The sequence below is a fragment of the Nelumbo nucifera genome, chromosome 6 (genome assembly GCF_055504915.1).
Source record: "Nelumbo nucifera cultivar China Antique chromosome 6, China Antique-T2T, whole genome shotgun sequence".
Classification (NCBI taxonomy): Eukaryota; Viridiplantae; Streptophyta; class Magnoliopsida; order Proteales; family Nelumbonaceae; genus Nelumbo; species Nelumbo nucifera.
In genome coordinates, this window is record NC_142654.1 from 47,979,515 (window position 1) to 47,992,756 (window position 13,242).

Here is a 13,242-nt window from a genome sequence, read left to right on the forward strand (position 1 = left end):
GTTGGGCTTATTAAGAGCCCATACTGATGGACTCAGGGGTTCACTATGCTTATTAGTGAATTCGGCCAGGCTCTTTCACAGAAGCTGGGTCAAACCCATATGAGCTTATGTGAGGTCATTGTTGGAGTCCCACACCATACAAAGAGAGTCAAATTGTCCAACAACTAAAGGGGGATGTGAGCCACTTGCTTAATGGGTCTAAGGCCCATGATTAATTGGATTAATCAGGATCTCACATGACAGCTTAACTTGGTTGATTATGGGTATGGATATGGATTTGGATCAGCTATTAGGATAAGATGATAACTCTTATCCACTTAAAGAGTCTAGATCCAAATAAAGATTTAGATTAAAGACTCTTCCTAATTGGACTTGGAGTGCTGATCTTTAAGGCTTATAAAATGAGGATGGGGTGAACTGCTCCACATACACTTCTGCTCTCAGTTCTCTCCTTCTACTCTTGCCGCCCAAATCATAGTTCGACCTCTAGTTTTTGGACTGATAGAGATCAGTTCTGATATCTGATTTTTGCAAGAAAACATCAGATCCAATTCATGCTCACATCCATTGCTCGATCCAAGCTGTTGGATTGCAGTTCTTGCTGAAGGACTGTGTTGCTGAACTGACTTCAACTCAAGCTGTGCCATCTTAAGTTGAAGCTTGTTTTGGCACCCTCTTTGGGCTTGAACTATCACTTTGGGAACTATACGTGTGGATTCCGTATCAGGTATTCTTCTCCCTTTCTTTTGGTTTCAGATCTAATTTGATTCGATGCAAGAACAATCTTTGAAAATTGCTGTTTTTCAAAAACTGGGAATGTGATTCCTGGAAGGGTAAAAAGAAAATTTTGAAATTTCTCCCTACCATCCAGCATGGTTCAGCCATCCATATGATGGATTTCCCCTTCCTTCATATAGTTGTTGAGTCTTTAATGCATTGTAAATATTAGTGGTGTTCTTCATTGCATCATGATGAGTTTTCCTTGTGTTATCATTCTCATTTCATTATTTCTGTGGTTTCTTGTTATTATTCTCTAGTATTGCATACATTGTAGATATGATTTTCATTATCTTATCCTTGCATTGTGCATCATGAATCACAGTTTTCAGTCATATCATTGATTTTACTATTTATCGAGTCACCAGTTTTTTGTTCTTAGCACATCATCAGTCCTTATGATTTTCTTATCACATTGTAACACATTGACTCATTGGAATAAACACTTCATATGCATGTCATGAATTGCATTATTTTTTACCATCATCTTTCAAAAGTACTTGGGTTTTACAAATCTTGTGAGTTTAATCTCTTTGTAAACACATAATATTTTTTCCACGTTTATTACATTACAAATTAGAATTTTACGCTCCCTAGCACATAAATTTCTCTGCACTATAGTACATGTTCCTCTGCACAATTGTACATGAAATTTTCCGCTCTCTAGCACATGAGTTTTGCCACTCTCTAACATATGGCATTTTCTGTTCTCTAACACATAAGTTGTTTCTGCTTTATCGCACATGAGCTCTTTTGCTCTTTAGCATATGAGTTGTTTTGCTTTATAGCATATGTTTCTCCGCACTATGGCACATGTTTTCCCACTCTCTAGCACATGAATTTTTCCACTTTATTGCACATGAGTTATTCAATATTATAGCACATGAGTTTTCCGCTACATAGCACATGGATTTTTTGCCTTAGCACATCACAAATCATAATTTTCTGCAACATAGCACATGGTTTTTCCTCCCCTTTGGCATATAACAAATCAATGTTTTCCGTTACATAGCACATGGTTTTTCCTCCCCTTTGGCATATAACGAATCAATGTTTTCCGTTACATAGCACATGGTTTTTTCCGCTCAATTGGAACATCATGAATCTAGAGTTTTTTGCTACATAGCACATGGATTTTCTGCCTTTGGCACATCACAAAGTGGTGTTTTTCGCTACATAGCATGGATTTTTCTGCCTTTGGCACATTATAAATCAGTGTTTTTCGCTATTAGCACATATTTCTCTGCTTTGTAGCACATGAATTTTTCGTTGCATAGTATATGGATTTTCCATCTTTGGCACATCATAGAATAGTGTTTTCCGCTACATAATACATGGATTTTTCCACCTTTGGCACATCACAAATTAGTGTTTTCCGTTATTAGCACATGTTTCTTCGCTTTATAGAATATGAGTTTTTCCACTACATAGCACATGGATTTTTTGCCTTTGGCACATCATCAAGCAGTGTTTTCCGTTACATAGTACATGGATTTTTTTTGCCCCTTTGGCACATTACAAAGTAGTGTTTTCGGCTACATAGCACATAAAACTTTTGCCTATTTGGCACATCACAAATCAGAATTTTTCACTGTATGGCACATGAGTTTTCCACTTCTACCACATCATAAATCTGGATTTTTTTTTGTCTAGCACGAGTTTTCTACCTTTACCACATTGTAAATTAGGATTTTACACTACGTAGCACATGAATTTTTCGCCTATAATACGTCGTAAATCAGAATTTTCCGCTACATAGCACATGACTTTTTTGCATCTAGCACATCATTTTCCGTTGCATAGCACGATTTTTCTGCCTCTAGCACATTGTAAATCAGGATTTTCCGCTATATAGCACATTTGCTTTTTCACATCTAGCACATTATAGATAATAATTTTCCACTGCATAGCACATGAATTTTCTGCCTTGGCACAACACAAATCAAACTTCTTCGATTCATAGCACATGGGTTTTTTCTGCCACTTTGGCATATCATAAATCATTGATTTCCCCGCTTTATAGCATGCAAGTTTTTTGCCACTCTAGTACATCATAAATCACTGATTTCTTTGCTCTATAGCACATAGGTATTTTTCGCCACACTAGCACATCACAATTTTAATCAAGGCTTTATCATTGTTTTCATTGCCACATGTCACATTATTGTTTTAAATTTTATGCTTTCTTACCTCTCGGTGAGTAGCTGAAATCACTCTACAAAAGCATCTATACTTGTTTGGAAAGTTCACTATTGCCAAAATTAAATACACATCATACATTGAATTGCTTTTATTATTGTTTTGGATTTGTTCTCTATTTTTTTCTTTACGATAAATGTACCCTGATTCCGAAGGTTCTGGACACCAAGGAGGGGTCACTTTGCCAAAAATAAAATGGCTTGTACATGATAAAATGATGTTGCACGGGAACCTTTCCACTCACCACAATCCTCATTCCTCGTCTCGCTCCTCTTGCAAGCCTACCGTAATTCTAGTTAATCCATTCAAATACACTATTCACCTCCCCCTTCATCTCAATAGTGGCAGTGAACCAACAGTGGTTCCTTCTCCCCAGTTTACCCTCCCTCTTTCTTTCTCACTCACTCACTCTAACTTTATCTCTCTCTTCTTCTTCTTCTTCTTCTTCTTCTTTGAAATCATCCTCTGTTCATTTTCGATTGCTGCTACAACTCTTGGCAGCGACAATCTCACTACTCGTCTCCTCTTACTCATCATTCTTTATTCAATCTCCCTCCACCATCGAATTGCCCAAATTTATTGTTCATACACTATTCATTTTCTTTGAGATTAGACAATCTAAGCTCTGGGAAGCTCATGGCCAGCTCAAAGAGATGGATTCACCACCTATTTTTAGAGGAAATGGGTCCTCATTTTTAGATTTGAAAATCGATTAATTTGCCTTGATAGTGACTCCGTCCTCCAGGGAAAGGCACTGAACTGAAGGGTTTTGGGTTCCAAAGATTGGGAGAGGGAAGGCGTTAGGCACACTTCTCTCCAATCTGCTATAGCAGCCCACTATGGGAGTTATTTAGGCTCAAATTTTGACAAAACACCAATTAACAGGATTGCTCAAACCTCTTGAAATATGGCAAAAACATTTTCAACTTCACCCAAAATTGATTTGAGGTAATGTTATCGGGTCTTAGGTACTGGTTTCCCTAAGACCCTCGTCTCTCTACATTTTTTTTTCAATCTGGAGGAAGCTGAGAATGCAAGTTTCTTAGGATTTTAGGACTTTAAGCAATCTGAAACTAAACCAAATGCAAGAGATGATGGAATGAGTGATTTACCTCTCATGTTGTGAGCATCGGAAAATCGGCTCACTTGCCACTTGGGCTGGAAATGGAGTCGCCACCCATTAGATTAGGAAATGGAGGTGATTGGACCTCCGAGAATGATTTTTAAAACACATTGTTTTAATAGTGACTCCAAAACCCAAAGCACTGGCTAAACCAGTTTGGGTAAGACTTGGAAGGGAGAGGGAAGGGGTTAGGCACCCTTCTCCTTGGTCCGAAGGTGGGGCCCACATGGTGCTCCTTAACAAGTATGATTTCTGATATGCAAATAAACTATTATTTAACTGACTAAGAGAACAATAAAAAAAATAAAGAACAAAGCATTACCAAGAGAATTTTCCTAATTATTTTTGTTGTATTTTTTATCTTTATTATTTTTTATTATGTTTTTTATATTTTCATTTTTTGTTTTTATTACTTTTCTTATTTATTTAATCCATCGTTTGTGTTGTTTTCTTATGAAACCACATTTGATTTTATTTTTAACTTCAATATATATATTTTTTTATTTTTTCTGGATCTTTTATATATACATATATATATATATTTTACTTCTTATTTTTCATTTTTTTTATTTTTATGTTTATTATATATATATATATTACTATTTATGTTTCAGTAATTTGTCCCTCCCCCCTTACATTACCTAAATGAGTCCTACTTCCCACTTTTACCCTTAGTCTAATTTATTTATTTGGCATTATATTTTTTTTGTTCCATTATTAATATTTCTTTAATTGTTTTACTTGGTCTTTCTAGACTAGTCTTCCCTTCACTCTGAATCCGCAAGTGGTATGATCATCTCTGATCTGCTATCCGCTTCTCATTATTATTCTCCACCTTCCTCTTTTTTTTTTATCTTTTTTTCATCATTTTTTTGTTATTTAGTTTTATTACTGACTGATCTAAGAGGCTCCATAACGGCGAATGTCTACTACAGTCTTCTTAGTTCGACAAAACGATTAATTAGTTCCAAAGTCCATCCCCTCAATACTTTGAAGCTAAAAATCAACGAATAATCCAAATCTAACAGATTTAAACAACTAGAATGAAGAACAAAACAAACAACCATTATAATTCATTGTAACGAAATGATTGAAAGGAAAGCTTACTCAAATAGGATTGATCCTTCAATGAGAGAAAAAGAAGATAGTAAAGCCAATAATATTATTATAGAACATCCTAAGTAGGTTGCTTCATTACCGGCTTCGAAAAAAAAATCCAGATCTGATTTCGGCCTGAACATGGTCTGCGAGGGGCAGATTTCGTCTCTTTATGAAATCTAGTCTAGAAACAATGATGGGGACCGAGATTGAATTTGAGAGATCACTGAAGAAAGGGATTTCGCCAAATGACTGTGAACGGATCTTGGTGCTTCAGTCGAATTGAGGAGTTGCGGTTTCCTTTGTTTGGTGTCGAAGAGAAGAAGACGATCTATAGTACTCTCAACAATGATTTCTTTGGGATTTTTAATGGAGAGAAAAAGAGGGGGAATGTAGTGGGGTCGGAGAAAACAATGATAAAGAGTGGGTGAAATGAGAGAAAGTGAAAGAGAGGGGTCGAACCGCCGATGCCAAGAGTTGTAGCAGCGGTGGCAGAGAAGAAATGGAGAGAGAAAAAGAAGAAGATAGAAGGATTGAGGGAGAGAGAGAATGATCTGAAGTGGGAGATTTTTCTGGGTTTGTTGTTGTTAAGCCCTAGGTGCAGATCTGCCGCTGCAACAACGGTGATGACGAAGTGGGGAGTGGAGGTAAAAGGGAGGAAGAAGAAGAAGAAGAAGAAGAAGAAGAAGAAGAAGAAGAAGAAGAAGAAGAAGAAGAAGAAGAAGAAGAAGAGGAGAGGAGAGAGAGAGAGGTAGACTATTAAGAGAGAGACCTGTGAAGGGAGTTCGGTCGTTGGTTCGCTACCGCTATCGAGAGGTCGGGGAGAGTGAATAGTGTCTTCTTCCCTCGAACTCTTCTTTCTCCTTCTGATTCGCCGTCACTGCTTTGGGGTACTTTTGTAATTTTGGAAAGGTTTGGTCAAACCAGGATTTTGGATGAATGGCTAAGATTTTGGGTCAAAAATGGAGGGTGGAGATGGGTTTGATTATAGATGGGGGTTCGGTGTGTAAGGGCTAGTGAGATTGACCGAAACGAAATCTTTTTAGATGAAGAGGCAAACAGGGGTAGTTTTGAATGAAATTTCATGGGGTGGGGTTTTTGGACATTCTGAGTTAATTGGTGGGGTCAGATTGGCCCAAATGGGCTTGGATTAGTCAGATCTGAAAAGGGTTTGATTCGGTTAATCTAAGATCTTGAAATGGGATCTTTGTAAGATGAAGGGGCAAACAAAGGCAGTTTTGGGTGAAATTTCATGGAGTAGGATTTTTGGGTAATCTGAGGTGATTTGTAAAGTTAGATTAAGCCAATTAGGCACAGGTCGGGCAGATTTAGAATCCGGTCAATCTGGAGCATCGAAATGAAATCTTTGTGCGATCGAGGGTAAATGGTCGAATCTTGAGTTGAAATTTCATAGGTAGGTGTTTTGGGATGTCCTAGGCCTGATGGTTATGTCTGATCTAATAGTTACGGTGTAAGTGAGGGTCGACCGGGGCCATTGGATATATTGGGCAGGTTTAATGGTGGATTTGAGGTTTCTTGGGGTGAAATTTGGGTTTTCTGGGCTTTTGGGTGTTTCAGAGAGGTTGGAAGGGTCTGATCGAGTGTTTGGGGTGAATTGGAGGCTCAGGCGGCGGACCGAGCAAAAAATTGGGTGCTAACACATGTACAACCTTGAAACAAACTTTCTTATAGTTAAAAGGGCTTTGAACGAAACTTAAGTGAGGCACGAAGCTGGAACAAACGTTTTTAGTGTTATGTTTAGAAAAAAGGGGATGGGACTTGAGCTTGGCTTCAGGAATTTCGCGATTTCAAGCAGAATGAGTGTATCACAGAAGTTGGGAAACTGCCTTCCTCCCTTTCCAAGCTTGAGCTGGGCCTCTATTTGTAAAGGAAAAGGGAGGTAGATGGGTCCAAAATACAGTGTCTATTATTCAAGAGAGCTCTTTCACTAAAATAGGCAAAGATTTTGAGAGAGAAGGGCTTGTAGTTGACCATTCCTTCTTTGTGCAACAAATTTTCTCAAATTTGGAAGGCTTCTTATGGGTTTTGTGAATCTAATGAGGGATTGAGGTGTTCCAAACATTGCAGCCCCATATTTGGGTCTAACAGTTGCAAAAAACGTAAATTTGATGAACTTTTAAATGAGGTTTTGTCATTTTTTAGTTTTAAGTGGGGGCCTGTTTAGTAGTTTGAGCTTTTTAAGCCTATTAGGCTCAAATTCATTGGTCTAGATGTTTTAATGGGGCCAAGTGAGGAGTTGACATCAATCCCAACCCTCTTAATGTGGCGATTCAATTTGGTGCATCAAAATGGCATCTCTCTAGTTTAACGATTAAATAGATGAATCTAGTCATGAATTTTGGTGTGCTAGGGTTTTTTTGGGTCTCTAAACATAGTGGTGAGGTCTAATCGGGAAATTAGGGTCGGGATGATTGAGATATATAGTTGACAAGTTTGGATTAATAAGATTTACTGAAATAGAATCTTTGCTTGATGAAGGGTCAAACAGGGGAATTTTGGGATGAAATTTGGTGGGTAGGCATTTTTGATCATCCTGAATCTGATGAAAGTGATGGATCTTTGATTAGAGGTGTATATTGACTGATTTAGTTCCGATCATGGTCTTAGCTTATGGTTTTCCAATCAACAAGAGGACCCAAAATGGAATCTTACTTTTTCAACAGTCAAATAGAGGTGTTTGGTCCTGAAATTCGATGTGTTAGGGTTCTTTGGGTCTCTGAACATGGTGGCGGGGTATGATTGGTTAAATAAGGCTTGGATGATAGAGATTTGTGACAGGTGAGCTTTTGATCAATAAGATTCGTTAAAATAAAATAAAGGCTTGATGTTGGGTCAGATAAGGGAATTTTGAGATAAAATTTGGTGGGTAGCTATGGATTGGGCTTATGAGGCTGTTGGAAGGGTTTGATCATGTTAGATCACGGGTTTTAGGTTCGGGGAGTGTCATAGTGTTATACGCGTCGAAATGAAAACTTTGATGGATGATTGGCTAAATCTCAGAATTTAGGGTTGAAATTTTGTGTTCTTGGTTGTTTAGAATTTTGTTTCACATGATGGAGTTTGATCGAGGATAAAGTATGGTGATGTGACATAATTAAGATCGTTGAGAGGGAATCATGTAGATTTAGCGATGAATTTATGGGTATTTGGGCAAAAATTTGGTTTCTTAGGGTTTTGGCTTGTTTTAAAGTGATTGGCGTGGTCCATTCTAGCATTCGGAATGTTGGAGATGGGTCAAAGAAGGTACCAAGCAAAAATCAGGTGCTAACAACTACCCCTCTTTGTTGGAGGTAGTGAGTTGCTGAAGAACAAAGAAAAAAGAAGCACCTAGAGGTTTTTGTGAGGGATAAGAGGTTAGGGGAGGAAATTTTGCTGCTAGAATTTTGGTCAAGGTCAAAGTTGATATAGTGCGATATGCTTGCCTAGAAAGCGTAGTACCATCCAAGGCCTTAGTAAGCAAATGCAACTATCACACAAACAATAAAGTGGTGTCATCCCAGAAGAAGTCATTGATTCTTTTGTTTCTTCTCTTTTTCTTGTTTTTTTGATAATTTTTATGTTTGTTGACTAGATTTGATAATTTTGAATTTGATGATTTGAATACTTGTGCCTTTGGGAAACCTGATTTTGAATTTTGTCATCTAATGAATTTTTATATTTGATGAGTCTTATTCTCGATTTTTGGTAACTTGGATGATTTTGATTTAATTGACAATTCAATTTTTGATATTTGATAAATTTGATAATTTCTAGATGACTTTAATTTGATAATTTCAAGGTTTGTTATTTGATGAATTTGATAATTTTGCTATTTGATGAATTTGATTTGATAAATTCAAACTTGATAACTTTGATTTTTGATGATTGATGATTCTTTATGAATTTAATATTTTGATGATTCAATTTTGATTTTCAATATTTGACGAATTTGTTATTTGATAACTTAGATGAGTTTGATAACTTTGATATTTGATTTTTGATGAATTGGATAATTTTGATAATTTTGATACTTGATGTTTGATATTTGATATTTAATGATTTGATGAGTTTGATGGTTTGATTTTGTTTTGATATTTGATGATTTGATAATTTTGAATTATAGGCGGGACCGTGGCAAAAATTTTGTTTTGATATTTGATCATTTGATAATTTGATGAGTTTGATGATTTGATTTTGTTTTGATATTTGATGATTTGATAATTTTGAATTATAGGCGGGACCATGGCAAAAATTTTGTTTTGATATTTGATCGTTTGATAATTTGATGAGTTTGATGATTTGATTTTGACTTTTGAATTTGATGGTTTGGATATTTGATGCTTTGATTTTGATTTGGTATTTAATGAATTTGACATTTAATATTTGATATTTGATTACTAGATGATTGGATAATTTTGATATTTGATGATGATGTAGCGCAATCTGGCAGCTCTCACATGGTAGATGACTTGGACGCCGAATCGGATGTTCACTCTGTTGGTGGCTGACCTGAGTTGGGCCAAGCTACGGCTGGCCAAGTTGTGTGATTCTATAAGAGAGAGTTACAATGCCCATGTTGCTTTTACCCGAGGTGGGCACTCTGATGCTTTAGTCAGTGAAGAGTTCTTAGAAGTTCTTAGGAGATTAGGGAGTGTGAGAGCTTAGTTGCGCGTATGTCTTCAGGTGGAAATGGGACCTTTATATAGATGTGAGTGATCAGAGACATCTTGTAACGGGTCCTAGGCTTTCGTAGAGCTGTTTCCGTTAAGTTGGGAGAGTAGTGATGTCGGTTCCGTAATCTGTGCAGAGGGCTAACGTCCATCTAAATGGCTCTGATGCGCGTGATGTGGGCAGGTCGGCCTAACTGTCAACTCATTAATATTCCAGAAAATTTGGTTTGATAATGGATCTATGTGACAAGTAAGCAAACATGCCTTGTAGGTCACCGATAATACCTTCCTTAGCTTGGCCAGTCCCTAAGGTAGGTCACTCCTTGTTCGGAGGTACTTCAGGTCGGCTAAGCTAGGGTACTTTAGGTTGGCCTTGGCAAGGAGCTTCAGCGCCAATGTGTCTCTTGAAAGCCATGTGTCGTGATTTCATTCAGAGGACCAAATTACCCCCACTCTCAGGTCTGCGTTAGCTCGGCAAAGGGGTTATCTCTCAATATGGTAATTGGTACGACTAATTCTTAAGTCGCTTGGCTCGCCCACCTGATCCAGTTCGAGTATAGGCGGGACCGTGACAAAATTTTGAAAGGGGCACGCTAAATGAGCGTGCAAAGTTCAAAATTCAAATAGTCTACGTACTATGGCGCCTTCTCAATTGTCGATTCGCTGACAATGTACCTCAACCATTGATTTTTCTTCCAAGTAGACTATAAATAGGGGCCCCCCACCGGGGTCCCACTCGCATTGTTTTTTGGAGCTTTAACTGGGGGAAAGAGTGATCGATCGGAGGAGAGCTCAGTTGAGGTGTTGCTACTTGTTTGCCTGTCAGAGTCTGTTCATCGCCGATGCTGGCTTTCTATCTCCCGTCAACTAGTGAGTCACTTCCTTTATAGCTGTCTTCTGGTCCTTCTGGTGGTGGATCGTTGAACTTTAGATGGGTGAGAGGGGAGAGCTCGTCGCGAGACTAGGAGGGTTTTCAGGCTGAGACCTCAACGTCTCATCTAGAGTCAGAGGTGGAGGCCCAAGAGGAGGAATCCCCGTTCAGTAATTCCGATCTAACTGTCGAGCGTATAGTTGAGTTGTACACTATATATTAGATACCAAGTGAGTTCGACTGCATCCAGCCCGACCCAGATCACTTCCCATGGAGTCACGATCGAGATGAGGTCTTTGTCTTTGAGGAGGCATTGGTTGTCGCCCTACGCTTTCCCTTGCATCTTTTTATCCCTGCTATGCTTTCATATTATGGTGTTTCTTTAGGTTAGCTCCACCCTAACGTGGTCCGAACACTGGTAGGGTTGATTTCCTTGTGTCATCACCATAATTTTCCTTTAAATTTAGATATTTTTTCCGAGCTATGTGTCATGAAGAAAGTCCCCATGTGCCCTATTGCTTTTAACTTCCCTTCCACTTTGGTTACAAGCTACTAGACAAATTTCCCTCAAAGGTTAAAGATTGGAAGAACAAATACTTCTTCCTTTCTCATAGGACTGGTTGGAAGGTGGATACTGTATGGTGGAGGGATTGTCGGAAATTGAACATAGAGTTTGATGAAGAGCTGCGACTTGCGGTTTAACGCCTCGTGCGCCAGAAGTTTCAAGTATTCGGGCTGGCCTGAGCCACGTATGTAGGTTGGCCGTCAAACCCTCTATATTTTGGTTTCGGAATTTAATTTTAACTCGGCTAATGTTTCCCTTGTCTTTTTCAGATATGGTAAGCATGGAATCACTTCTGGCGGCATCAGAGAAGAAGGCATCTAGGAAGAAGAGGAGGCTGAACGCTCTTCAATGGAGCGTACCTCGAGTAGTGCCAAGGAAAGTTTAGTGGCATTTGCTCCTAATGTCCTCGACCTTGAGGGAGGCGGAAACCCTATGAACGCTTATCAAGTCCCTATGAATACTGTTGCCTCTTCATTTCCGGTCAGCCAAGAGGAACGTCCTACCGGTCCTTACCCCTCTGACATACCCCGATTCATCCCAAACATCTACGTCTTTATGCTCGACCGCCTTAACGATCCTCAGGTGGCTCTTCGGATGGGAGAGCTATGTTCCTCCCCAAGGATGTGCAGTACTATCGTGGCATGGACCCTGCTGAGGTCGGTGGTAGGATGACTCGATGCATCCTTCAGGTTCATCTCTTTGCTTCCTGAAGCATCTATTCTCTTGTTATGTGCCTTTGTACTGACTGTATTTTTCTTCTTTTGCTAGGCGAACACTATGGGACAGGTTTTGCTGGATCAGGTCACCTTTGGTTGGAGAGAGAGGCACGAGTTGCAAGCGAACATTGATGCTCTACAGTCTCAGATGCAAGGGATTCAGCTCGGCGGTGAAGAAGATCGCCAACGTTTTTATTAGGTTGGCGAGATGCAGTGCGAACTGAATGAGGCCAGGGAGACCATTGCTGCCCATGAACACTAGTTGGAGTAAAGGCAAACAAAATATATTGAAGATATCCACCGGGTCAAGATTGTAGCTATAAAATGTTTTTGTCTTTCCATTGAGTATGCCTAGGAGAAGGTTGATAATGCAGTCCCCGCAATGAGAATGGGATTTAAGCTTTTCTGTCACTACTTGAAGACTTTTCACCCTGACTTTGACTTCGGCACTTTGTCTGCCAATGATGTGCTGGATGAGCTAGCTATGCAGGTTGACCAACAACCTTTGATTCCTGATGAAGATGAGGAGGTAGTCGGCAGAGGTGAAGATGATGTTGACGACGAGCTGCAGGGGGGGTGATGACGAGTAGGTCGGTTGTGATGTCTGGTGCCTCCTTTTTTGATGATGTTTATGGGATCCTACACGCTCCTGTAAAATGTTTCTTGGGGGTTTCATGCTCCATTTATCATCGACTTTACTATTTAAGGGTTGTCTTCTTTTTCCTCTTTTTTTTTTTTGTATCTACTCTACAGTCTTAATGAAATTCGCTTTAATACATGATGCCCTTTAAATGAAATCTCCATCTTGCTAAGGCATTATGTTATACAAGCTATCTTTGATTGACGTATTTGTAGGAATTGTTCGGCTTAGGGATCTTAAGTTTAGAAAGACAATTACGGATTCCCCTCAAATATTATTTGGCTGAGCTACTGGTAGGTCGGCTTGGGTGCTTTAGTGTTGAAAGTGATTTGGCATCCCTTAGGCTTCTTTTGGTCGAGCTATGGGGAGGTTGGCCTGGGTGCCTTAGTGCTGAAAAGGGATTTGGCATCCCTTAGGCTTCATTTTCATACTTAGTGAAATTTTACGAATTCGTGGACATAGCTCGAAACACTTCTTTTCATAGATATTATCTCCTTAAGTTGTCTATATTCCATACGTGGGGGACCAGATTGCCCTCCAATGTTTCGAGCTTGTATGCGTTTTCACCAATTACTCTGAAGAC

The 13,242-nt window shown here is 39.0% G+C and overlaps 1 long non-coding RNA gene across 2 annotated transcripts; it reads left to right on the plus strand.

The window, feature by feature from the left end:
• The first annotated feature begins 472 nt into the window (after positions 1-472).
• On the plus strand, positions 473-12,809 carry LOC148791016 (uncharacterized). 2 transcript variants are annotated; one of them, XR_016077853.1, is made up of 4 exons: positions 473-727; positions 9,635-11,495; positions 11,573-11,992; positions 12,072-12,809. It is a non-coding gene; the product is annotated as an uncharacterized LOC148791016 (long non-coding RNA). The 2 variants fall into 2 exon arrangements; XR_016077854.1 differs by having other exon boundaries at positions 11,573-11,959.
• Positions 12,810-13,242: the final 433 nt, after the last annotated feature.